The sequence below is a fragment of the Chiloscyllium plagiosum genome, unplaced genomic scaffold (genome assembly GCF_037043375.1).
Source record: "Chiloscyllium plagiosum isolate Xiang-an unplaced genomic scaffold, Cpla_swu_hap1 HiC_scaffold_4, whole genome shotgun sequence".
NCBI classification, from domain to species: Eukaryota; Metazoa; Chordata; class Chondrichthyes; order Orectolobiformes; family Hemiscylliidae; genus Chiloscyllium; species Chiloscyllium plagiosum.
In genome coordinates, this window is record NW_028270142.1 from 48,368,956 (window position 1) to 48,393,956 (window position 25,001).

The following is a 25,001-nucleotide window of genomic DNA, read 5'->3' on the forward strand; positions in this document are numbered from 1 at the left end:
TGATTAGGTTAGGTCATTTAAAACAGTAAAACAAATTATAAGTTATGAAGCAGACATTACAACAAGCCAATTGATCGCTGCGTATGTGGCTTACAAACCCACAGCTAAAGAACTGGCATCATTGTTATGCCTAGCATATTGAATCCTTAAAGGTAAGCTACACATACACCCTCCTTCATTCTATATAAAGTTTAACTATTGACAATAACAAGTGAGCCTATGAATCTCCATCATGAGTAATTAATTTGCTGATCTGTCCAGATCTCATGATGGTGACTTTGTCTGGAGGTGTCGTTGACTGCCCATAGACATTAATGATATAGACTCTCATTCCTGTCTATGGGATCATGTCGACAATGCAAAAAAGGACTGAAAATGTTGGCAAACCTGGAGTAGGCCTGATTTGTCCTCAGTTCCATCTCACTGATGCCCCATCATTTGAAGGAACCTCGTAGTCCAAACCATGATGTTTTCACATTAGCTTAGTACTTCTGTGGGATTCTGAATTTGTTGCCCCACTTGTAATTTTGGCACTTAGAACCATAGAGTCATAGAGATGTATAGCACAGAAACACACTCTGTGGTCCAACTTGTCAATGCCAACCAGATATCCTAAATTAATCTAGTCCCAGTTGCCAGCACTTGGCCCATATTTCTCTAAATCCTTCCTATTCATATACCCATCCAGATGCCTTTTAAATGGTGTAATTATACCAGCGTCCATCAATTCCTCTGGCAGCTCATACCATACATGTACCACCCTCAGTGTGTAAAAGTTGCCCCTTAGGCTCCTTTTAAATCTTTCCCCTCCCACCCTAAACCTATGCCTCTAGTTCTGGACTCTCCCACCCTGGGAAAAAGACCTAGGTCTATGTACCCTATCCATGCCCCTCATGATTTTATAATCTCTATAAGGTCACACATTGGCCCCCAACACTCTAGGGAAAACAGCTCTAGTCTATTCAGCTTCTCCCTAAAGCTCAAACTCTCCATTACTGGTAACATACTTGTACGTTTTTACTTGTCTCCTCTTGTGGTTTTACAAGCTGGAAATATTTACATTGCTAAAGGAATACAAAGTCATCAATTGGTACTGGTCTGTCAAACAGGAGCTATGCTGGTAATGGAATGATCGTACTCAAAGGTAGCTCGCTTCAATGTAACATTGAAATATGCAGATCTTGCTTGATCTGTCTACATTTGAAAATTAGATCTTTGGCTGGGTGAATTATTTGCTCAGCTAGACAGTCTCCTTACGTAAGGAAGGATGTAAATGTATGAGAAGCTTCAGAGGAGATCTACCAAATTGACACCCCTGGAACAAGTCAGTTGCATTATGAGGAAAGATTGCACAGGCTGAGTTTGTTTTTAACTGGAGTTTAGAAGTTCGAAAAGTGATTTGATTGAAATTTATAAGGTCCTTGACAATGTGAATGTGAAAAGGATGTTTCCTCCTGTGGGTGAGTCCAGTGCTAGGGGACACTGTTTTAAAATAAACAATTATCCTTTTGGGACAGAGATGAGAGGAGACATCTCTTTTCTTTCAGAGGGTTGTGTGATTTTGGAACTCCTTGCCGCGGAACATGGTGGAGATGGACTCATTGAATATTTTTTAAGGTGGAGCTAGATAGATTTTAGGCAAGGGAATCATGAAGACAATCTGTGATGCCCAGGCACATTAATTGTGCTTGCACTGCTACGCCATTGATCTGACAATCCTGGATTTGACAAACTGTTGTATGCTGTAAGTTTTACATTCATGGGTTTTGTTATGGCTTTCCATTTCTGGAGGTATATATATGTCAGAATTTATTAGTATGGCACATTGGCACTTACCTTTATGTCAGTCTTTAGCCAATAAGAAACAGCTACCAGTTTTCTCAAGATACATGATTAGAATTTTTATAAATAATTTAAACAGTGCCATGCCGTTGATGTTTTCTGCAAGATTGACAATGTGAAACATTCCTGAAGAAGGGCTTATGCCCGACACGTCGATTCTCCTGTTCCCTGGATGCTGCCTGACCTGCTGCGCCTTTCCAGCAACACATTTCCAGCTCTGATCTCCAGCATCTGCAGACCTCACTTTCTCCCCAATGTGAAACATTTGCTCCACATTCTTTCTCTCATTATGTACATTGTCAGATTATGATTTGTCAATCACTTGACACTTCCAGTGGGTATTGGATGATCTTCTTTCTATCTTGAAGATACAGCTTGTGCATGAACTGCTTGGGTTATTGCATAGCTTTTTGTACCTTTGCTTCTAGTTCACTGTCTCCATCAATGGCCTGTCCTTGTGAAATTAATTTAAAACTAGGCGTTTCCTAAGAGCATACAGAAGGCCACACCTTTGACTTCTTGCTATGTTTGAATGTTCTTGCGGTTGTGTCAACCTTTTTGTACGTAGGACTGTAAGCTTCATCAACAGTGAGGTACTAATGTTTGTCTCTCTGTAGCTCTTTGGTGCTGATGAGTCTTAAGTTTGTCCAGCAAATCTTTTTGGAAATTTGTCATGTGATAAACACTGCTGGCAAGCTGCCCATGTGAAAATCATTGTACGAACACTTTCTTTCTGTATATTCTCACAAAGTGGGCTATGGAATCTGTAGGTTTCTGACATTAATTCTAATTATGAATATGGAACTTGAGCCTGATTCTGAATTGCTTTTATAATGAGTTCCATATTTTTTGAGGATCTTTTAGCTCTTTAGCTGTTAATTCAGATGTATTCTGTCTCTGTTGGCCTCCATTCCCAGTTGCTAAGCAAACCTTAATGGCTTGCTTAACTATATTGGACACATAACTCCAGAAACCAGATCCCCCAACTGCAAGATTGAACATCATTTACAATTGTCTTTTTGCCGACTGAACCCTGGCTTATACAACAACAATAATCCATACTGCTCTCTGTCTCCCCTTGTGGATGCCACCTCCACCCCATTCAGCTTGAGTTTCCTCTCATCACTGCCCTCATCCCCAATTCTGCAAATGCTTCTGTCCCTTGAGCCTTGGCTCACCCACCCTTTTTGACAGTGCCTTTATAAGCACCCTCTTGCACTCAGCTGAACTACCAATGCACAGAGCCTAGAACTGTTATCAATCCACACCTCGAATAACCCTCGAGCAGCCTCTTAGCAAGACTGACCAGACATGTAGGCAGCTGGTACACATTGTACATTATAAGTGTTAGATTGGTATCTCAGTGTACCATACCGCAAGATAGTCACCTTTCCACCCAAGGTCCCCAAATACTTCCTTACTGACAAGCAACCTGTCTGTATGTCTGCGCAAAAGAGCATCTCAATACAACAGTTCTGATAGTCTTTAGCCCTTTCTGAAGCAAATAAAGTGCTAACAAACAAGGCAATGTGAGGTAGTAATGCTGCAAATGTGGAAGTGAGCAAGCTCTGCAAGGGTATTGACCAACTTTGAGGTGCAACCTGGTCCAATGTTGGTTTGAGCTAGGTTCCTGTCAGTGCATGCTAAGTGTCCCTGCTGCAGCCTTTCAGTGCTAGTTATTGGTGCTCCCTGCAATGCAAGTCTGTTTATAAATGTCTGGCCAATCACAGAGGTGGCTTGATGGTTAGGACGAGTTGGCACAGACTGGATGCCAATGATCTTGGAATGGTGTGTGTGTGCGGCTGTTGCCTCTGGCTCATGGCCTGAGATACAAGCAATGAGCTGAATCTGCTCTGATTTCTATGTTGAGTTATCTCAATATCTAGCTCATTTATTGCATTTGATAAGTTGAAAATTAATCAGGTGAGTTAGACAGTCAGCAAGGTATTTAACAAGCAACCTTGCAACTCACTGCTTCCAAGCAAGAAATTCGACATGCCACTTTTGAAAAGCAAAAAAGACCAACGAGCTGATTTCAGTGTCGAGATGGGTTTTGTCGGGGTATCCCATCCAACTCTGCCATGTATTTTGTCACAGTCCATGTCACTCAGGCTCCTACAGGACTCCACCTCATAGTCTCACATCAGCCTTTGCTCCAATCCACTGCCACTGCCATCATTAATGGCCTATTTTTTGCCACATGCTTGGCAAAATAATCTAAAAGCTGGGAATTTCCTTTTAAATGCAGAAGGCTATATCTTCTTCCCACTTTGCTTTGTTTGGGTGTCCTATAGATTGTCTCAACTGCTGTATTTGTACTCAGGACCTGTAAGCTTCATTGACCTGTGAGCATCACTTCGTGTTTCAGTCCATTTTTCAATAGTTCTTCAAAGTACAAATTTTCAGTTTATCTAGAAATTCTTTCTGGAAACATTTTATTCTTGTCAAAATCATTTTTAGTCTATGAACATGTGAGGTATTAATCTAAGATCATGGAGGAACAGAAGTAGGCCATTCAGCCCATTGAGTCTGCTACACCATTCAATGAGACCACGGCCAATCCGATCATTCTTAATCCACTTGCTTGCCTTTTCCTTATAATCCTTGATTCCGTTACTGATTAAAAATCTGTCCATCTCAACCCTGAATATACTAAATGAATCAGCATCAGCAGCCCGCTGCAGTAAATAATTCCACAGATTCATTTCCTTTGAGAGAAAAAATCCTCATCGTTACTATTTTAACTGTGTGACCCCTTATTCTGAGCTTGTGCCCTCTTGCCCTACTCTTCTACAAGGGGAAACAACCTTTCGGCATTTAATCCTGTCAAGTCCCCTAATAATCTTTTATGTTTCAATAGGGTTTCCTCTCATTCTTTTAAATTCCAGTTAGTACAGGCTTAACCAATTCAACCTCTCCTCATAAGACAATCCCTTTATATCTGGTATCAGTGTGGTGAACCTTCTCTGGACTGACCCCAGTTCCAGTACATCTTTATTTAGATATTGATCTCAAACCCATTCACACTTGTATAATTTTAGCAAAGCCCCTCTAACTTTAGACTCCATGCTCTTTGCCTTCCCATTACCTGCTCAACTTGGAATATTTAGTGGTTTGTTGATGAGTACTCCCAAATCCCTCTCTTCTGTAGTTTTTTGCAATCTTCTTTTTAAAAAATATTCAGCTCCTCTATTCTGCTTGACAAAGTGCACAACCTCACATTTGCCCACTTTATAGTCTATCTGCCAAGTTTTTGCCCATTCATTTAACCTGTCGATATCCCTCTGCAAACTCTTTGTGTTATCCTTACCTTGCCTTCCCATTTAGAGTCAGAGAGTCTCAGTGATGTACAGCATGGAAACAGACCCTTCGGTCCAACTTGTCCATGCTAACCAGACATCCTAACCTAATCTAGTCTCATTTGCCAGTATTTGGCCCATGTCCCTCTAAACCCTTCTTATTCATATACTCATCTAGATGCCTTTTAAATGTTGTAATTGTACCAACCTCCACCACTTCCTCTAGCAGCTCATTCCATACATGTACCACCATCTGTGTGAAAAAGTTGCCCCTTAGGCCCCTTTTAAATCTTTCCCCTCTCACCTTAAACCTATGCCCTCTAGCTTTAGACTCCCCACCCCAGGGAAAAGACTTTATCTATTTATTCTACCCATGCCCCTCATGATTTTGTAAACCTCTAAAAACTCACTCCTCAGCCTCCCACGCTCCAGGGAAACTTACTTTTATGCCATCTGCAAACTTGGCAATAGTACTTTCCTCATCCAAGTCAATAATAAGTTTTATACAGAAGCGTGGCCCCAGCAATGGTCCCTGTGGCACATCACTATGTAGAGGATTTCATCCTGAAAATGCCCGGCTTTATCCTAACACACTGTCTCCTATTAGCCAATCCTCTGTCTGTGCTCATATACTACCTCTAAAACTATGGGCTCTTACCATACCAAGAGTACATGTTTACCATAATCATATACTGTGAAGCAGTGGCGTGGGATTCCATGGCATCTTGGCCAATGTTTGTTCCTCAATTGACTTCATAACAACACAATTACCTGACCATAATCATATTGCTGTTCATGAGAGCTTGCTGTATGCAAATTGACTCCTGTGTTCCTTTATTATGACAGTATCTGCACTGTGGAAAATATCTCATTGGTTATAAAGCACTTTAGGATGCCCAGTGAAAAGTGGTGGACAAATAAAAATGAAAATCTTTAATTACAAGGGTATATTTTCTCCTATATTTCCAAGCCATGTTGCATCTTAGTCAGAGACCTAGAGCCATGAACCATCCAGATTAGAAAGAGTCCTTGATGCATAGAGAAAACTTATGTTGTATTTAAAGCAGTGAAAAAGTGGTTTGGCTTCAGGGCAGTGGGGCATAGAAGGGAGAAGGAGAAGACTTTGTTTCTCCAACCAAGGTAAACAAACTCAGCCTGGATCAGCCAGGTAATATGTTCTACATTACCATCACCAGATCAGGGCAGTCACTAACTGAGATACCACACAGGGTCAATTGATGTGATGTGACATTGTTGTATGTAATTGGGTTCACTAAATCACAAGGTCATCAAAATCTGACATATTGTCACGTTTGTAAACATGTTTACAAAACTTTATGCCAAAATGGCATTCTCACTTTAAAATAGAAATAGCTCAAAAATACAAAAAAAATGCACATTGAAAGAAAATCTACTGGGTTTTTTTGCTGAAAGCTTGATTTTTGTTCAATGGTATTCACTTTGCCTGATTGACTTTCAGATGAACTGGTGCACTTCCTCTGGTCTGGTGTCAACTTCAGATTTCAACACCATGCCCTGCAGTTCAACATTTGAATAGCAATAGACTATCGTGTTCACTGTGAAATAGATAATTTGCTACAGTGGCAGGGGTCTCTAGGCACGTCCTTTTACCTCTCCTGCCTAAAAGTTTAGACATGCAATTTCTTGTTGTAGATGCAGCCGCCAACCCCCTTCCCCCAATTCTCTGCTCAACTCAAGCCTGCAGAAACACTGTGAAATCATTTGTTAGTCATTTGTTCAATAGCCTCCCCTTCGTGACAAAAAAAAGTTTCTGCATGGAACTCTGAAATTAAGACAAGTTGGCCAATGTTTATGCGGCAAGTTGCATCAAGCTTATTTTGCCCACAGGCCATGCCCAAGGCCAAGTCTTTTGCTGCCAACTCGCAGTCCACTCAGAGCCTGAATTTTGTCACATCCACAGGTTTTATTTCAGGCCTTTATGTGACAATCTCCTCCCCGCACGCACCACCTCCCCCCCCTTAACTTTCCCTCATAATATCAAACGCTCTGTGTATGTGTGTCAGCAGAGCCCGAACACAAAGGGATCTTTTAGTCAGCACCAAGCCGTTATGGTCTCCATAACTAGAATTTACAGCAGGTTTCTTTTGAAATGTTTGACATTTCCTCACAATTTCTTAGATATACTCAGTGGGTACAGTGCGTCATCTTTGTTTGAATTTATCACACATAATAAGCCATTTTCTTTCAGTTTAATGTCATCCCCCCGGTAACCAGGATCTCTGAAGAAACAATGTAAAAACAGCAAATTTGTCAATGGAATGTGTACAGCTTAGTATGAATTTATCTTGTCTTAATCCCTTGGTCCTTTATACAATTATTTTCATATGCATATGAGAATTTTTTGTGCAATACTTTCTCACACGTTTTACAGTCTGCCTCGGGATTGAAATGCAGAGCGACCAGTCAGGTCCCATCCACTCAAATTAAAAATGGCACAAAAGTCCAGGCCATTTCTCCCCAGCTTCTTTTCTCTGTCTCTTTTTTTGAAAACTGCTTACTGTATGTTTTTCTTTGTGTGGTGGTCTGTCAGCTTTCCTGTGAAAAATCAGTTGGTTTAATGACGCTTTCAGAATTTTAAAAAAATCCCTCAGTGTGGCCCACGCAATTTGGCATCAGCTTTGTCCATACAAAATCTCCTCTCAGACAGGTGGCACTGCCAAACAGGAAAGGCTTGTGATGCCAGCAAAAAGACAAGTCATTTCAATTTGCTGTGCCCACTACGTACATCAGACAGCCATCAACACCATTACAAAAAGGATTCCATTTCTTTCATGGGGAGAGAAAAAAACCCTCCTTGTTAAGGTAGCTTTTCAAGGTGATTGAAAAGCAGGTTTTAGAGAAGAGATGTGTTGAAATAATCACAAAAGCAGGAAGCTTCGAAAACTAAACTTGCAAACAATGACACCCACTTCTCATTTTTTTTGTTGCTCCTTCTGTCAGTTTGTTGAATAATTTCAATTGTTGTTGGTATTATCAGTTGGAGACAGACAGAATCAAGATGGCTGACAGACTTGGATGGGCTATGTCTTCGCAGGTAGTCTATCAAGTGATGTTTCTCCTCATGGTCCAGATACAGGGTTCTAAAAGATAGAGAAAATCATTAAATTTCTGGTGGCCTACAATTGACTTCAATTTAGTCAGATGTCGTTCGGTTGGTAGCACTCATCAGAAGACAAATGCTTCAAGTCCCATTCAAGTGACTTACTTCAGAGTTCAGGTTGACACTGCTAAAGATACCTTGTTTTCGATGAAATGTTAAACCAGGCCCTGCTTGTTCTCTATCTTTGAAGAAGACCAAGGTGATTATTTCTGGGGTTCTGGTCAACACTCATCCCCCAGTATCCACCAATAAAGCAGAATAAATTCTCATCCATGCACTGCTGGTTTTGGGTCCTTGCCTATACAACATTGGCCACTGCCTTTCCTACATTGGTGGCAGTAGAAGAGTTTATGAAAAACAGGTTTCTGTACAAAATGGAGGATCCCATTTTGTATGAAAACCTAACATATGGTTTTTTTGGAAGTTACAGCATTTCAATGATATTTAAATGGGTGAAATTATTTTTACAGCTAAAGCGAATGAATAGTTAAAAAACATTGAGTGGTTAAATTGAAAGAAAAAGAAAGGAAAATATCTGAAAATTTCAGGAAAGTAAACCAAAAAGAGGAAACTTAAGAATCTTCATAAAGGCAGCAAAACTTTTAAGAATAAACTTCAGGAGTAACTCATCTTCATTATCCTTTATCATTAATAGAAATAATTACAATATTTGAAACATCGAATGTGATTTAGTGAAGACTGACCTTTAATATAATTGATAAGATTGCAAAAAAAAGTAAAGCCTGAACGTTAAAATCAGCTTAAATCTACAACTTTTAAAAAAAAATCTTACAATCTTTCAAGTGAAAAACTTGAATGAAGAAACAATAGCAGCTAAGTATAATGACTGTGGAGAAAACATTTCCAAGCAAATTTGAAAATTACAATTCTATCACAGGGAATTGAACTGGGCTGTATGGTAAAAGCTGTTCCTGTGATTTAAATTGATTACAAGAGTTCAGTAGAAGTACAGGCAAAAACAAGTGAACACATTTCTTCACACTGCAGGTTTGTTTCAAAATCATGTTTTATAATAACAAAATCTGAGAGAAGGCAAAGAGCCAGATGTTGTGGTCTACATTGGTACCATCATAGGTAGGGAGGGGGATTGTGTTCCTGAATCAGAATTTAGGGATCCACATAGAAAGTTAGCAAGTAGAACCTCTCACTTAGTAATTTCTGAACTGCTCCTGGTGCCACATGTAAGTGAGTACAGAAATAGGAAGAGAAGGTAGAAGAATGCATGGCTGGAAATTTGTTGCAAGAGGGAGTGCTTTAGACCTCTGGGACACTGGTATTGCTCTGGGACAGATGATACCTCTACAAGCTGGAACAGAGTTGGGACTATGCTGAGAGTTTTCCTACTGCTGTTGGGGAGGATTTACACTAACCAGGCAGGAGTTTGGGAAGCAGGAGCGAAAATTGGAAAGTAATACCAGGGTGCAAAAATGCTGGGATTGGCAGACAGCATCAAAATAGTGAATAGTAAGTTAATAGGTGGAATTGGAGTATGGGAGAAAATAATTAAGTCTAAATCAAGGTTCTTGTGCAGGGGAATGTATGTGCATGTATAATGTGTAGCTAATAAGACTGAGAATTAGAGGCACAGATTGCCACATTGGATTATGATGTTGTTGCGATAACAGAGACATAGTTGAAGGAAGGGCAGATCTAGATGTTAAATATTCCTGGTTACAGAATTTTCAGAAAAGAATAAAAGGAGGGGAGGTAGTAGTTTTGGTTGTGGAGAGCATTACAGTATGAGAGAATAAGGATGTTTCAAGGGTTCAAGGACAGAATCAATTTGGTTAGAACTAAGGAACAAGAAGGATACAGTCACATTGCTCTGTGTAATAAATAGACCACTGGCTAGTGAGAAGGACATAGAAGATTAAATCTGCAAGGAAATGACAGAGAGCTGTACATCAAAGAAATGTTATAATGAAGGATTTCATTTATCCAAAAATTGACTGGAATAGTGGTAATGTAAGTGACCGCTAGGAACAAACACTTCTAGATTGTGTCCAGGAGAATTTCCTACAGCATTGTGTGTCCAGTCCAACAAGAAAAGATCATTGTAGAATAAAGTTTGGAATAACTATAGGAAATGACAATGGTCAATCCAGAGTAAGAACAATCAACTGACAGCAAATGGATTTCAGTCGGCAAGATAAGAGCTGGGCTGAAAATGTGTTGCTGGAAAAGCGCAGCAGGTCAGGCAGCATCCAAGGAGCAGGAGAATCGACGTTTCGGGCATGAGCCCTTCTTCAGGAATGAGGAAGGTGTGTCCAGCAGGCTAAGATAAAAGGTAGGGAGGAGGGACTTGGGGGAGGGGCGTTGGAAATGCGATAGGTGGAAGGAGGTCAAGGTAAGGATGATAGGCCGGAGAGGGGGTGGGGGCGGAGAGGTCAGGAAGAAGATTGCAGGTTAGGAAGGCGGTGCTAAGTTTGAGGGATATGACTGAGACAAGGTGGGGGGAGGGGAAATGAGGAAACTGGAGAAATCTGAGTTCATCCTTTGTGTTTGGAGGGTTCCTAGGCGGAAGATGAGGCGCTCTTCCTCCAACCGTCGTGTTGCTATGGTCTGGTGATGGAGGAGTCCAAGGACCTGCATGTCCTTGGTGGAGTGGGAGGGGGAATTGAAGTGTTGAGCCACGGGGTGGTTAGGTTGGTTGGTCCGGGTGTCCCAGAGGTGTTCTCTGAAACGTTCCGCAAGTAGGCGGCCTGTCTCCCCAGTATAGAGGAGGCCACATCGGGTGCAGCGAATGCAATAAATGATGTGTGTGGAGGTGCAGGTGAATTTGTGGCGGATATGGAAGGATCCCTTAGGGTCTTGGAGGGAAGTAAAGGGGGAGGTGTTGGCGCAAGTTTTGTATTTCTTGCGGTTGCAGGGGAAGGTGCCGGGAGTGGAGGTTGGGTTGGTGAGGGATGTGGACCTGACGAGGGAGTCACGGAGGGAGTGGTCTTTTTGGAACGCTGATAGGGGAGGGGAGGGAAATATATCCCTGATGGTGGGGTCCATTTGGAGGTGGCGGAAATGACAACGGATGATACAATGTATATGGAGGTTGGTGGGGTAATAGGTGAGAACCAGTGGGGTTCTGTCCTGGTGGCAATTGGAGGGGCGGGGCTCAAGGACGGAGGAGCGGGAAGTGGAGAAGATGTAGTGGAGGGCATCGTCGATCATGTCTGGGGGAAATTGCGGTCTTTGAAGAAGGAGGCCATCTGGGTTGTACGGTATTGGAACTGGTCCTCCTGGGAGCAGATGCGGTGGAGACGAAGGAATTGGGAATATGGGATGGCGTTTTTACAGGGGGCATGGTGGGAGGAGGTGTAGTCTAGGTAGCTGTGGGAGTCGATCGGTTTATAGTAAATGTCTGTGTTGATTCGGTCGCCCGAGATAGAAATGGAAAGGTCTAGGAAGGGGAGGGAGGAGTCTGAGACGGTCCAGGTAAATTTGAGGTTGGGGTGGAAGGTATTGGTAAAGTGGATGAACTGTTCAACCTCCTCGTGTGAGCATAAGGCAGCGCCGATACAGTCATCGATGTAGCGGAGGAAAAGGTGGGGGGTGGTGCCAGTGTAGCTGCGGAAGATGGACTGTTCCACATATCCTACGAAGAGGCAGGCATAGCTGGGGCCCATGCAGGTGCCCATGGCTACTCCTTTGGTTTGGAGGAAGTGGGAGGATTGGAAAGAGAAGTTCTTCAGGGTGAGGACCAGTTCAGTCAGTCGAGGGAGGGTGTCAGTGGAAGGGAAGCTCTTGCAAAGATAAGAGCTGGGCCAAATAGACTGAAACTAGAAGTTGGTGGAAGAAACAGCAGCTGAACAATGGGCTACCTTCAATGAGATATTGGCTCAGGCAATCAACATATACTTCTGTTAAAGCGAAAGTCAAACATGAGCTCCCTGGATTACTAGGGAGTTAGAAATTAAATTAAAGATGAAGTGTGCTGATGACAGGTAGTAAACACAATTGACAATCAAGCTGAATACAGAGTCTCAAAGGGAAATGAATAAGGATTCAGAGAAAGATGGCGGCTAACATAAAAGGAAATCCCAAAGTCTTCTTTCAGCACATCAATAGAAAAGGGTGGTAAAAGGAGGAGTAAGGCTGATTACACAGCATAAAGAGGAGCTACACTTAGTGGTAAGATGCGTTATTGAGGTTAAATTAATACTTGGCATTTGTCTTTACTTACAAGGTAGATGCTGCCCAAACTATGGTGACAGAAAAGAAAACCCGGTCACTAAAAAGATTTAAAATTGATAAAGAGGAAGTATTGGATAAGTCATTAGTGCATAAAGTTGATAAAGCACTGGAACTGGAAGAGATACTTCCAAGAATATTGAAGTTAAAAATCACACTACACCAGGTTATAGTCCAACAGGTTTAATTGGAAGCGCACTAGCTTTCAGAGCGTCGCTCTTTCATCAGGTTGTAGAAGCGACGCTCTGAAAGCTGGTGCTTCCAAATAAACCTGTTGGACTATAACCTGGTGTAGTGTGATTTTTAACTTTGTCCACCCCAGTCCAACACCAGCATCTCCAAATCAAGAATATTGAAGGAAATGAGAGTGGGGATTCCAGAGGCACTCACATTTAACTTTCAGCCCTTCCTGCATTTCGAGTGGTGTCAGACGGTGGGAAAACTGCAAACAGTATGCCTTGTTCAAAAAAAGGTTGTAAAGATAGACCCAGCAATTACAGACCAATCAGTTTAATAGTGGTGATGGGGAAACTTCAAACATCACTGATTTGAGATAGAGTAAATAGTCACATGGAAAAATGTGGACTGATTCAGAAGAGTTGGCATGGATTCATTAAGGGAAAATCTGTCTAATTCGCTGGAGTTTTTGAAGAGGTAAAAGGGAGAGATGAGGAAGGGAAGGCCGTTGATGTGGTATATATGGATTTCCAAAACGTGGGAAATATAGTGCTGCACACCAAAGCCTGTAGTCAGGGAATAAAAGGGAAAGTAGTGATGTCGGCATAAAATTAGTTGAGGGATAGGAAACAGAGTTATCCAGACTCGATAAGAATAAAATGTTCCCACTTATATCAAGAGCCAAAGGGCACAGTTTTAACGGGCAGAATCTTGTGTAATATTTGGCTAAATCCCAGCAGAGCCATGTTTTTGGAGGGTTTTTTTGTTGCAAGGCTTAATGGGTTTTCTATGCATATCTTGCCTAACTCATCTCATTAATTACCTACCAAACCACTGTGGCATGCTCTTATCTAATTCTATCCGCATCTAACCATGCACCATTCCCACACTAACTCAGCAGTACTGGGATATCCTGGAATTAACTGGATCTCAGGCGTCAGCACCATCTTTAAAAGGCCATTGCCCATCTGAACAACCACTGCCCTACACAGTTCCTGAAATTTGTCCTGGAAGTGGCAAACAAGGGGAAATTGGCACTTTATATTGTGGGCAGGGACCAGAAGGTCCTGCTGGATGGGCTAGTGATCAGATGGGACATGGTCATCTCCCAGAACTAGCAAAAGAGGCCACTGCACCAGGCCATGCCAATCTGATCCAAGGTTCCCACCCAGTTAAAGCAGTCTCAGCCATGGATGATTGGACAGCACTGTAAAGAAATAGGTCAATGACCTTCCGTATTCAGCCAGAGTAAGTGCCATAATCTTCTCTCCAATACCTCACTCCCATTCTATCTCTGCTGCTGTACCTACTTACCACCAAAGTCCATGGTTTACCACTCTCAGAATCTCACAATCTGTCACTAACCACAACCCCTGACACCACTCAGGACATACCCTCAGTCCACCTAATCACTCAGTATAGCGACCACAAGTAACTGTTATGCCAACCACTTTTATTTACTAAGTACTTGCTTTTCACTCATTCCAGGAGGAAAACATCCCACAATAGGGCAAAAAGAGTCAAGACGGGTGGTAGGCTGTCCTACAGTTGGCTCCTCATCCCAATGTGAACAGTATCCTGACTCTGAGCAACTAAGTGGCTATGTCCAAACACCTAGACTAGTGTCAGAGGCTGCCATGACTTACTGGGCTGGGGTCCCTTCCTTGACTTGACTGAGGACTGCTGAAAACCATGATAAGCTTCCTGGCTTTATATTTACACAAAACTTATCTATGCCTTGGTGGAAGAGACTGCAACTATCTCACAGTGAACTGCATGGTATAAGCAGAACATTGCTCAAAATCAAAAGTACTCTTAAAGTATCAGTCTGAAAATACTTGCAAGGCAAGCACAGGGATCAGCAGTTAACCCCTGTCACAGCTAACAGAGTGACAGTTGACTACCTTACACAGGCCAATGAATTTGTTGGTGAACTCAATTCATATGCTCTAGCAGTCAAAATGTTGTGGCCAATAACAAAGCTTAAACTCATCAGAGAGGAAGAGATAAAGGTTTCTGAACTCCTTGTCATCAACAATGTGCAGAAGAGTGTCCAGAAAAGAAACCCAGTAATTTAAGAAACCATCATACAGTCATTGACAACTTATTGGTTTTCAACAACAGACTCATTATTATAAACAGGAGTTTCTAAACAGATCGAAGTTTTCATTAGGTATTACCAGAATACCTACATGCCATACATAGTCACAGAAGGAGGGGACCACGGATTCCTACTGCCTTTCATACCTAGCCATTGGAATGCCTAGGGACTGACTGGTTTATGTTTAAATAACAGTCTTAGTGAATAGTGGCCCATTATTTCCATCAGTGGATTAAAGCTAAGAAATCCCAGATGTGGTTATACACAGTAAAGCGTATAATTTCCATAAAGATAATTGAGAAACTTGCAACCAATTCAGGGTCTAAAACATCACTACCTCAACATGATATCCTCAGTTGAAAAGAGAAGCTTAATACGGAGGGAAAACAGTCAGAAACCTCTTCAAAAAGAATACTTCTTCTCAGATCCACTAGTCTGCAGCCCCATGCACTCCAATGTGGCTTCTCACCATCAGAACCATTATTGTGAAGAAAACTCAACACTTTATCCTTCTGAAGCAGTTGACTCCACAAAAGACATCCACGGACCTAAAAAAAATCACTTGTCAGGAAGAACAGAAATTTCATTAGCAACAAGTGACTAACTACAGCAGACAGTTTAACACAAAAACCTTGCCAAGATTGGAACAAGGCAAAACTGTATGTATCATGGATCTCAGTAGGAATGGAGCTGTCATGCACCATGTATCAAATCAGCAACAATTGTACCTCGTTAACACATCAGAAGGAAAAGTGTATCAAAGTCAGAAAGAGTATAGAGTTGTACAGCACTGATCGTTATTGTGCACTGCTGGTTCCAAGCCTTCAGTCCAAAAAGCAACCCTCAACCACCACCCTCCGTCTCCTACCTTCAAGCCAATTTTGTATCCAAATGGCTAGCTCTCCCTGGATTCCATCTGGTCAAAACTTGCTGACCAGTCTACCATGCAGAACCATGTTGAAAGACTTGCTGAATTCCACACCGACAACATCCACTGCTCTGCCTTCATTAACCTTCCTTGTCACTTCTTCATATTTATATGTTTTAAGACAATCAGCACCTCCTCCCCTGTAATATGGACACTTTTCAAAATATTACTATTTCATCAAGCTCTCTAGCTTCCCCATTCTTCTCCACTGTAAATAGTGGTGCAATATATTTGTTTAGTATCTCACCCATCTCACACACAGGTGGCCTTCTTGATCTTTAAGGGGCCTTAATCTCTCCCTAGTTATCCTTTTGCCCTTAATATATTTGTAGAATCTCTTCTCCTTAACCCTATTTGCTATCTCATGTCCCCTTTTTGCCCTCCTGATTTCCCTCGTGCATATGCTCCTACTGTTCTTATATTCCTCGAGGGATTCACTCAATCCTAGCTATCTATATCTGACATATGCCTCCTTCTTTTTCTTGACCAGAGCCTCAATTTCTCCATATATTTCCCTCCCCACCCCTCTCCGCCTTCCGCAAAGACCGTTCCCTCCGTGACTACCTGGTCAGGTCCACGCCCCCCTACGACCCACCCTCCCATCCTGGCACTTTCCCCTGCCACCGCAGGAACTGTAAAACCTGCGCCCACACCTCCTCCCTCACCTCTATCCAAGGCCCCAAAGGAGCTTTCCACATCCATCAAAGTTTTACCTGCACATCCACTAATATCATCTATTGTATCCGTTGCTCCCGATGCGGTCTCCTCTACATTGGGGAGACTGGGCGCCTCCTAGCAGAGCGCTTTAGGGAACATCTCCGAGACACCCACACCAATCAACCAAATCGCCCAGTGGCTCAACATTTCAACTCCCCCTCCCACTCTGCCGAGGATATGGAGGTGCTGGGCCTCCTCCACCGCCGCTCCCTCACCACCAGACGCCTGGAGGAAGAACGCCTCATCTTCCGCCTCGGAACACTTCAACCCCAGGGCATCAATGTGGATTTCAACAGTTTCCTCATTTCCCCTTCCCCCACCTCATCCTAGCTTCTAACCTCCAGCAACTCGATCCCCTGACCTGTCCGGACTTGTCCGACCTGCCCAGTTCCTTTTCCACCTATCCACTCCACCCTCTCCTCCCTGACCTATCACCTTCATCTCCTTCCCCACTGACCTATTGTACTCTATGCCACTCTCTCCCCACCCCCACCCTCCTCTAGCTTATCTCTCCACGCTTCAGGCTCTCTGCCTTTATTCCTGATGAAGGGCTTTTGCCCGAAACGTCGATTTTGCCTGTCTTCGGATGCTGCCTGAATTGCTGTGCTCTTCCAGCACCACTAATCCAGAATCTGGTTTCCAGCATCTGCAGTCATTGTTTTTACCTCAATTTCTCTAGTCATCCAGCATGCCCTATATTTACCAACCTTGCCCTTCACCCAAACAGGAACATATTGCCTCTAATTTCTCATTAGCTCATTTTTGAAGGCCTCCCACTTTTCCAGCAGTCCCTTTTCCTGTGAATAGGCTCTCCCAATCAATTTTTAAAAGTTCTTGCCTTTTAGATCAGGTCTATCCTTTTCCATCACTACTTTAGAGTTATGATCACTGGTCCCAAAGTGCTCACTGACACCTCAGTCACCTGCCCTGCCTTATTTCCCAAGAGAAGGTCAAGTTTTGCTCCTTCTCTAGTAGATACATCTATATACAGAATAAGAAAATTTTCTTGTACACACTTAAGAATTTCCTGTCCATTTAAGCCCTTAACACTATGGCATTCCCAGTCTATTTTTGGAAAATTAAAAACCCCTACCATCCCCTACCTATCATTCTTACAGATATCTGAGATCTCCTTACAAACTTGCTTCTCGATCTCCTGCTGACTATTGGCCAGGTTGGGCGGGGGGGATTCTGTAGTGCAATCCCAGTAAGATGATTATCTAATTTCTCAGTTCCACCCAAATAACCTCACTGGGAGTACTCCCAGGAATATCCTCCCTAAGTACAGCTGTAAAGTTATCGCTTATCAAAAACGCCACTCCCCCTCTTGCCCCATTTTCCGTACTTCCTGTGGCACCTATACACTTAAGCTGCCAGTCACATCCATCCCTGAACCATGTTTTGTAATAGTTATGATATCCCAGTCCCTGAGTTCCCAAATATGCCCTGAGTTCATCTGCCTTACCAGACAGACCTTTTGTATTGAAATAAATATAGTTGCATTTATCAGTCTTACCTTGTTGTCTGCCTTGGTCTTGCCTGCCTTGACTATCAGACTTCCTCCTCTTCTCAACTGTATCAGCCTCAGACTTATCTCTTTTCTCACTGTCTAATTGGGACCCACCCCCTCCCTCCCTTGCTAGTTTAAAAGCTCCTGGGTAGCACCTGCAAATCTCCCCACCAGGATTTTGGTCCTCTCTCAATTCAGGTGCAACGTGTCCTTTTTATAAAGGTCACTTTTACCCTAGAAGAGATTCCAATGATTCTGGAGAGAAAATATAGGAAATTGGGCTGGAGGTTAAAAAGTAGGTCCTTGAGGGTAGTAATATCTGGATTACACCCGGTACCACGTGCTAGTGAGAGTAAGAATAGGAGGATAGAACAGTTGAATGCATGGCTGACACCAATTGTTACAGTTAACCTGAGAATGTACCTTTTAAAAAAAGGTTTTGTGATTTACATATGAAAGAAGTGAAACTATCATGGTCATTCTAACAGATGAGAGACTTAACAAACAATCAAGATATTTTCAATGTATAATTTCAGTTACATCACACTGTAAACTTTTACTATAAATTCTGTGTCTTACAATTGTGTACTCCACAACACCTGATGAAGGAGCAGCGCTCCGAAAGCTAGTGCTTCCAATTAAACTTGTTGGACTATAACCTGGTGTTGTGTGATTTGTAGCTTTGTACACCCCAGTCCAACAGCAGCATCTCCAAATCATATATCAGGTCAGAAACCTAAGGGAGACGGAGTTGTAATAAATCTGCTTTACATATTAAAAACAACGTGTAAAGAGTTTAATAACCAAAATAAAAGCTTTGAAGGAAATGCTATTTAAGACAGTTAGGACCTGAAAGGTCATCTCAAAATAAGCTCCACCAATTATAATGTAAAGCTCTGTTCCTAGGAGGGTCAATCCAATCTCAACCGTGCTTCAGTGCATGTTTAGTGTTAATAATAATAACATAATGGATCTAAATTACTAATGTGTAGTTACTCTTAACTTGATTCCAAAGTCTCACAAGACAATAATATATTGTGGATGAAATATAACTAAATACCAAATAGATATAAAAAACCTTTACTGTTTAATCAATACAGAGCCTTCCTTTGGCCCAGGGTATTGTGTGGGCTTACTTCCCTATACTGTTTCAATAGCTTTACTAATACCAGGAAGAAGGATTATTGATGGTGAATCTACCCAAGTTGTCCCAGATGGCAGAAACTATTTACAACATGCTGGCAGCACTGTATATAACTGTACAATATAGGCCAATGAATGGTATGCTTACTTTGTTTTCAGAAGTTGACGTGCACCACAGAATTACAGATGTTTTATCATGTGGGAGGCCATTCGTGTCTGCACCAGCTCTTCAAATGAGCATCATTGCCTAGTGCCACTATCTTGGTTTGTCCCCATATCTTTGCACATTACCTCTATCCAAATAATCATCAAATGCCCTCTTGAATGCCTCAGTGGAACTTGACTTCATGACACTTACAGACAGTGCATTCCATAATCTAACTACTCACTGTGTGAAAAAACATTTTCTCAAATCACATTAGCTCCTTTTACAAAACACTGTAGATCTGCAGTCTATAGTTCTTGTTCCTTTTATGAGTAAGAACAGATAAAAGCTGAGCATGTTATCCAACACCTTCATGATTTTGAAAATCTCTATCAGATCTCTTCTTAGTCTTCTTCTCTTCAAAGGGAAGAGTCCTAACTTCTTCCATCGATCCTCATAACTGAAACTGCTCACCCCTGGAACCATCCTTACTAAGAGAGTGTTTTAGCACTCTCTTGAATGCATTCACATCTTTCCTTTAATCTGGTGCCTAGAATGGTACACAATACTCTAGCTGAGATCTAACAAGTGCCTTATACAAGTTCAATGTCCCCTCCTTGCTTTTATACTATATGCCCCATTAATGAAGTTTAAGGTACTCTATGCTTCATTAATTGCTTTCTCCACCTGTCTTACTACCTTCAATGATCTATACAAAATTACACCTAGAACCCTCTGCTCCTACACCTCCTTTAGGCTTGTGCCTCCTATTTTATATTGTCTTCCTATATTCTTCTGACCAAAATGCATCTCATCACGTTTACCTGCATCGAACATCAACTGCCACAAAGCCGCCCACTCGACTTGTCGACATCTTTTTCGATTTCCACGCTGTCTTCATCATAGTTGACAATTCTGCCAAGTTTTGTGTCATTTGCAAGCTGTCCACTGTACACCAAGATCCAGATCATAAGTATGTATAAGGAAAAGCAAGGGTCCCAATACTGAACCCATGGGAACTCCTCTACAAACCTTCCTTCAGCCCAGAAAATATCTATTGACCATTACTCGCTGTTTCTTAACACTCAGCTAATTTTGTGTCCATATTGGTCTTTCTCTTTTGTTCCATGGGCTGTCTCTTTCCTCACAAGCCTCTAATGTTGAATAATATCAAACACCTTGTTGAAGTCCATGTATACCAAATCAACCTGGGTAGCATTGCTCTCTTTACTAAAGATGAATGCAAATTTACTAGCCTGAAAGTAGATGCAAAATACTTGGTCAATGTCTCCACCATTTCCTTGCTTTCCACAAAATGTTCGTGCTGCATAAGTATCAAACAAAAACCATCCCGTACATGACAGAATCTAACCATCTCCCCTTGACATTCAATAACATTGCCATCACTGAATCTCCCGACATCAACATACTAGAGATTGCCAATAACCAGAAACTGACCTGGAAGAGATATAAAATATTGTGGCTGCAAGATCATTCCAAAGGCTAGGAATTCTCCAAAACTTGTCCACCATCTACAAGGCACAAATGAGGAGTATGATGGAATACTCCTCGGTTGCCTGCATGGGTGTCGCTGTGATAAAACACAAGAAGGTCAATGCTGACAGGAAAGAACAGTCAACATGACTGGTTCACCATCAAACATGTACATTCTCTCCCTGCATCAGAAATGCAGAGTAGCAGCGGTGTGTACCATCTACAAGATGCATTGCAGCAATTCAGGAAGGTCCTTTGACATCACCTTTCAAACGTACACCCTCAACTACACAAAAAGGACAAAGGACACATGGGTACATCATCATCGGAAAATTACCCTCCAAATTCTTCGCCATCTCATTGTTTGCTCACTTTTATGGCCTCAAAGTCTCGAAAATGTTCACTCAATGTCAGCAAAACTATTCCATCGGTAATTTAGAAACCATTATCAGTAATGGTACAGTTGGCACTGAAAATGTCACGACCAGTCTCTTGGAGACATCAAGGAGATGGTCGGGGGAAGCATTCAGTTCCACTGCATTTAATGGAAAAAGGATGAAATTTCATACAGATTTTCTTCCCCCAGTCCCAGTTTATTTTTGCCAGAAAGGCAAAAAGATGAAAATCAGCACATTTGAAATATTTCTAGGAAATTGTCAGGACACCAGGATATTTAATGAAATACCAGGATTTCCAAGCAAAACTAGAATGTCTGCTCATCCAAACCCTGAATATTATACATCCATCATAATCAAAACTAACACCTCAATATATCACTCAGAAACTGACAAATCCTCAAAGCTAATGGCTTTCAATTGAATTTTGTTTAAATCCAGGTAACCACTTAGGTGAATATTATTAACTTGATTTAAATGAGAGTAAGGTAATCTTCTGGACACCTGACCAACACTCCTCCCTCCATCCCTTGAGTAAAACCAGATTAGCTAATTATTGTTATCCTATGGATCTTACTTTGTGAAAACTGTTTGTTGGAACTACCTACAAAGCAATTGTCATAGGAAAAGGAAGACTTCCATTTTCACAACCACTGGACGTCTCAAAGCACTTTAAAGCTAATGAGTGTAACCACTGTTAAAATGCAGGGAATGCAGCTGCCAATTTTGCACACAATATACGCCCACAAACAATAACGGGACAATGAACACATAATTTGTTATAGTTATGTTAATTAACCAATACACATTGGCAAGATCACCAGGGAAAACAGTGCCATGTGATCTTTTGCATCTACAAAGAGCAGGCAGATGGGACCTCACTTTTAACATCTCATTTGAAAGACAGCACCTTCAGTGGTGCCGCACTCCCTCAGTACTGCTTGGGAGTGTCAACCTTCATTTTAATACTCAAGTTCTGAAATCTGGTTTGAAACTAGAAGCTCGTGACAGAGACAAGAGTGCTTCCAACTGAGCCATTGTTAAATTAAGTCAATTTACCCAAATGTAATTCATTGACATTTCATGTAAGTTTGGGAAGTAAATTAAGGTAAAGTGTTTTACAGATGCAAGCCATTTTTGTTCTTTTTGGCAATTTCCTGCAAAATTGACCTTTGTTTCCAAGTTGAGATTTTTTTTTGCTCTATCAAAGTATGATTGTTTTATTCCTGTCCTGCTTAATGCCCACTCTGTTTCACGTGTCCTGATGTTTCATTTTGAGCTTTAACAGGTTAGCAGTAGCTAGAATTTGATGCAGGGAGCGAAGAATTTTTTTTGTGTTAAATTACTCCAGAGACAATTTAATGTCAAAATTAATTAGTCCTGAATACTTGCGTTCATCATGCACAGTATGATGTGATTAATCATACATTAACATCGATTACACATCTAATTTGAACAATCTACATTTTTAATTTTCTATGCTTTTACGGCTGTGTCCACTGATATTATCTCGTGGTTGACACCCGCAGATTACATCATTAACATCACTGAGAAACTAAAGGCATGGTTCTGGGGAACTTGAAAGGTGTCAGGCATAATGAAGGATGACGGAGCACAGAGACAAGCTCAAAAGGGAGGCTATTATAATTTGATAAACTGCTAATATAACATCATTCCAGATTAAGATATCATGACACTTTGTAATAAGTGTGCTAATCTAAATGAACATACGTGTCTTGGTTCATCCTATTACATTCAAATACACACAGATTCCAGATAAGTTACAGCAAGGTATAGCAGCAAAATTAATTGATTTTCTTTAGCAATTGAAATATATTTTAAGGGACATGATCTCATTTTAAGCTATTTATTTGCCACATCCCATTTGCAATAAGAATTTGGAGGATTTTCTGACATATTATTGACTTCAGCTCTAGTATTGCTTCATATTCTTTAGGACAGGTGCTGTGGGATCTTCAGCAACCTTTGAACCAGCATCTCGCTTTAATATTTTCTATCGAAAGACAGGGTCTCAATACAATAAATATCCTAGGCTTGTTGAAGTCTGAAAATCACAGAACCTTACAAGGTTGCATTACATGAAGAGGCCATTCAGCCTCTTGTAACAATGCTAATTCTTTGCTAAAACCAATCCCATTGCTTTCCCTCTCCCCATTGCCTCCTCAGATTCAAATATGTATCCATTTTCATAGAAAAGATCCTTCAGTCACTTAGTGTAGCAAGATTTTCAGTGCCTTTGACAGTACATGGTTCTTTCAGCACTGAAGTATCAACCTGGATTGTGCGTTTTACTTGTACACACATAGATGCTCAATATGCAATTATACGTGGTGCTGGCAAGCATCGGTGGATGACCATTCAGGTCATTATGAGAGAGAAAGCTTTCCCATAGATACAGCTAGAGGATCATAGGTTTTTAATCCTTGTTGTTCTTAGTTGAAGGACCCTGTATGAAATGGGAAGATCATTCTTGGCTAATAACCAGTTTCTTCTAAGCAAGATTATAATTTACCTGCTCTCTAGTTTTTGACATTCTTGACAGGCTGACTCTGTTGAGAGCAAGAACAATGTCAGCATAGTTCTTCAATGCTATACTGCAAATATTCAGTAGGTTAGACAACATCTATGGAGACAGACACAGGCCAATGTTTCAGGTCGATGACCATTCATCAGAACTACTATGATATTCATGGTTTTTTCCAGTAAGCATCTGTTGTTGCCAGGTGAGTGGGAGTGATGATATTGATCCTGTACTTCAATATAGGTCAATGGTATTGGAGACTTTGTGTATTTCTGGGATTCATTGTTCAGTTTGAGAAGCTTTGTGTAAAAGATTAAATGAAAGCACAGCAGAAGAAAGTAAAGAAGGAGTCAGGATAAGACCCGAAGAAAATAATTATCTGCTCTTTGCCCTTACATCACAATGTCTGCTCTTGTCAAATGATGGCCCACAAACCAGAGAGCACTGCATCATTTTACCATGTCCCAGTAGAATCAGGATATGAAATTCCCCTCTGCAGCAACAGTAAGTTTGGAGAGTGGCTTACATTTGATTTTCAGAGAACCCATCATTGACTCTGTCCTTGCTTATCTTGGGAAAACACCTGTACTGGGCAAAAAGAAACACTAACCATTAGCTATTATAAATGCACCTCTTACATCAAATTAATTATGTTTAGTTTATGGGATGGGGGAGCACGATGAACAGTAATATATATGTCCTTTTAAAAAAGGCACATTGACAAGTCTCAGTTCAATTTGCAACTCATCAAAACATACTGTATAAGGCGAGACCTTAACCCATTCAAGCCTTTCCTCTTGGTCAGAGTTAAAATTGGGCTCACACATGAAGTAGAGATGTTGCTGCATGCAGCTCAAGCTTGTATGCTGATCAGGGCTTACCATGGAAACAGAATCTGAATCCAGTCAGTTGTCAGTTCCATTCACAATCTCAATGTTGCCAAAAGACAATATACTGTTTGAATCAGGACTCAAATTAGTTTTTTTTATGTGTGTTACTATAGTCTTACCAGATCATAGGGGCTGCTCTCTTATTCGAGAGAAGCAACTGGTGGTGATTTAACCTGAGGGCCACAAGCAGGTGAGTAGACTTGTGGATCACTATTTAATAGCAGTGATAGGTGTCCCACCTGATGGAGGGAGTGCTGGCAAGAGTCCCGATTCACCTCTTATAAAGCAGGCTCACCATATTATGGTTACTTAACTGGGTCTTCCCCCATGTTCAAGGACGTAGCAAAATCCTGCCTGTCAAGAGCTGCTAGCCAATCAGAGCTCTAGTGAATGGCAGTGCAGCCCCAGCATCCAACCCCCCCTTCACCATCCCCACTTCCCAATGCATAATTGCTCAATCAGATACTCAG

General features: G+C 41.5%; 1 long non-coding RNA gene across 1 annotated transcript; it reads right to left on the reverse strand.

Annotated features, from left to right (window-relative positions):
• Window positions 1-7,937: 7,937 nt before the first annotated feature.
• On the reverse strand, window positions 7,938-24,567 carry LOC148150137 (uncharacterized). The gene is made up of 3 exons (XR_015756835.1): window positions 24,523-24,567; window positions 24,168-24,224; window positions 7,938-8,263 (listed from the first exon to the last, which is right to left on the reverse strand). It is a non-coding gene; the product is annotated as an uncharacterized LOC148150137 (long non-coding RNA).
• Between the last annotated feature and the right edge of the window lie 434 nt (window positions 24,568-25,001).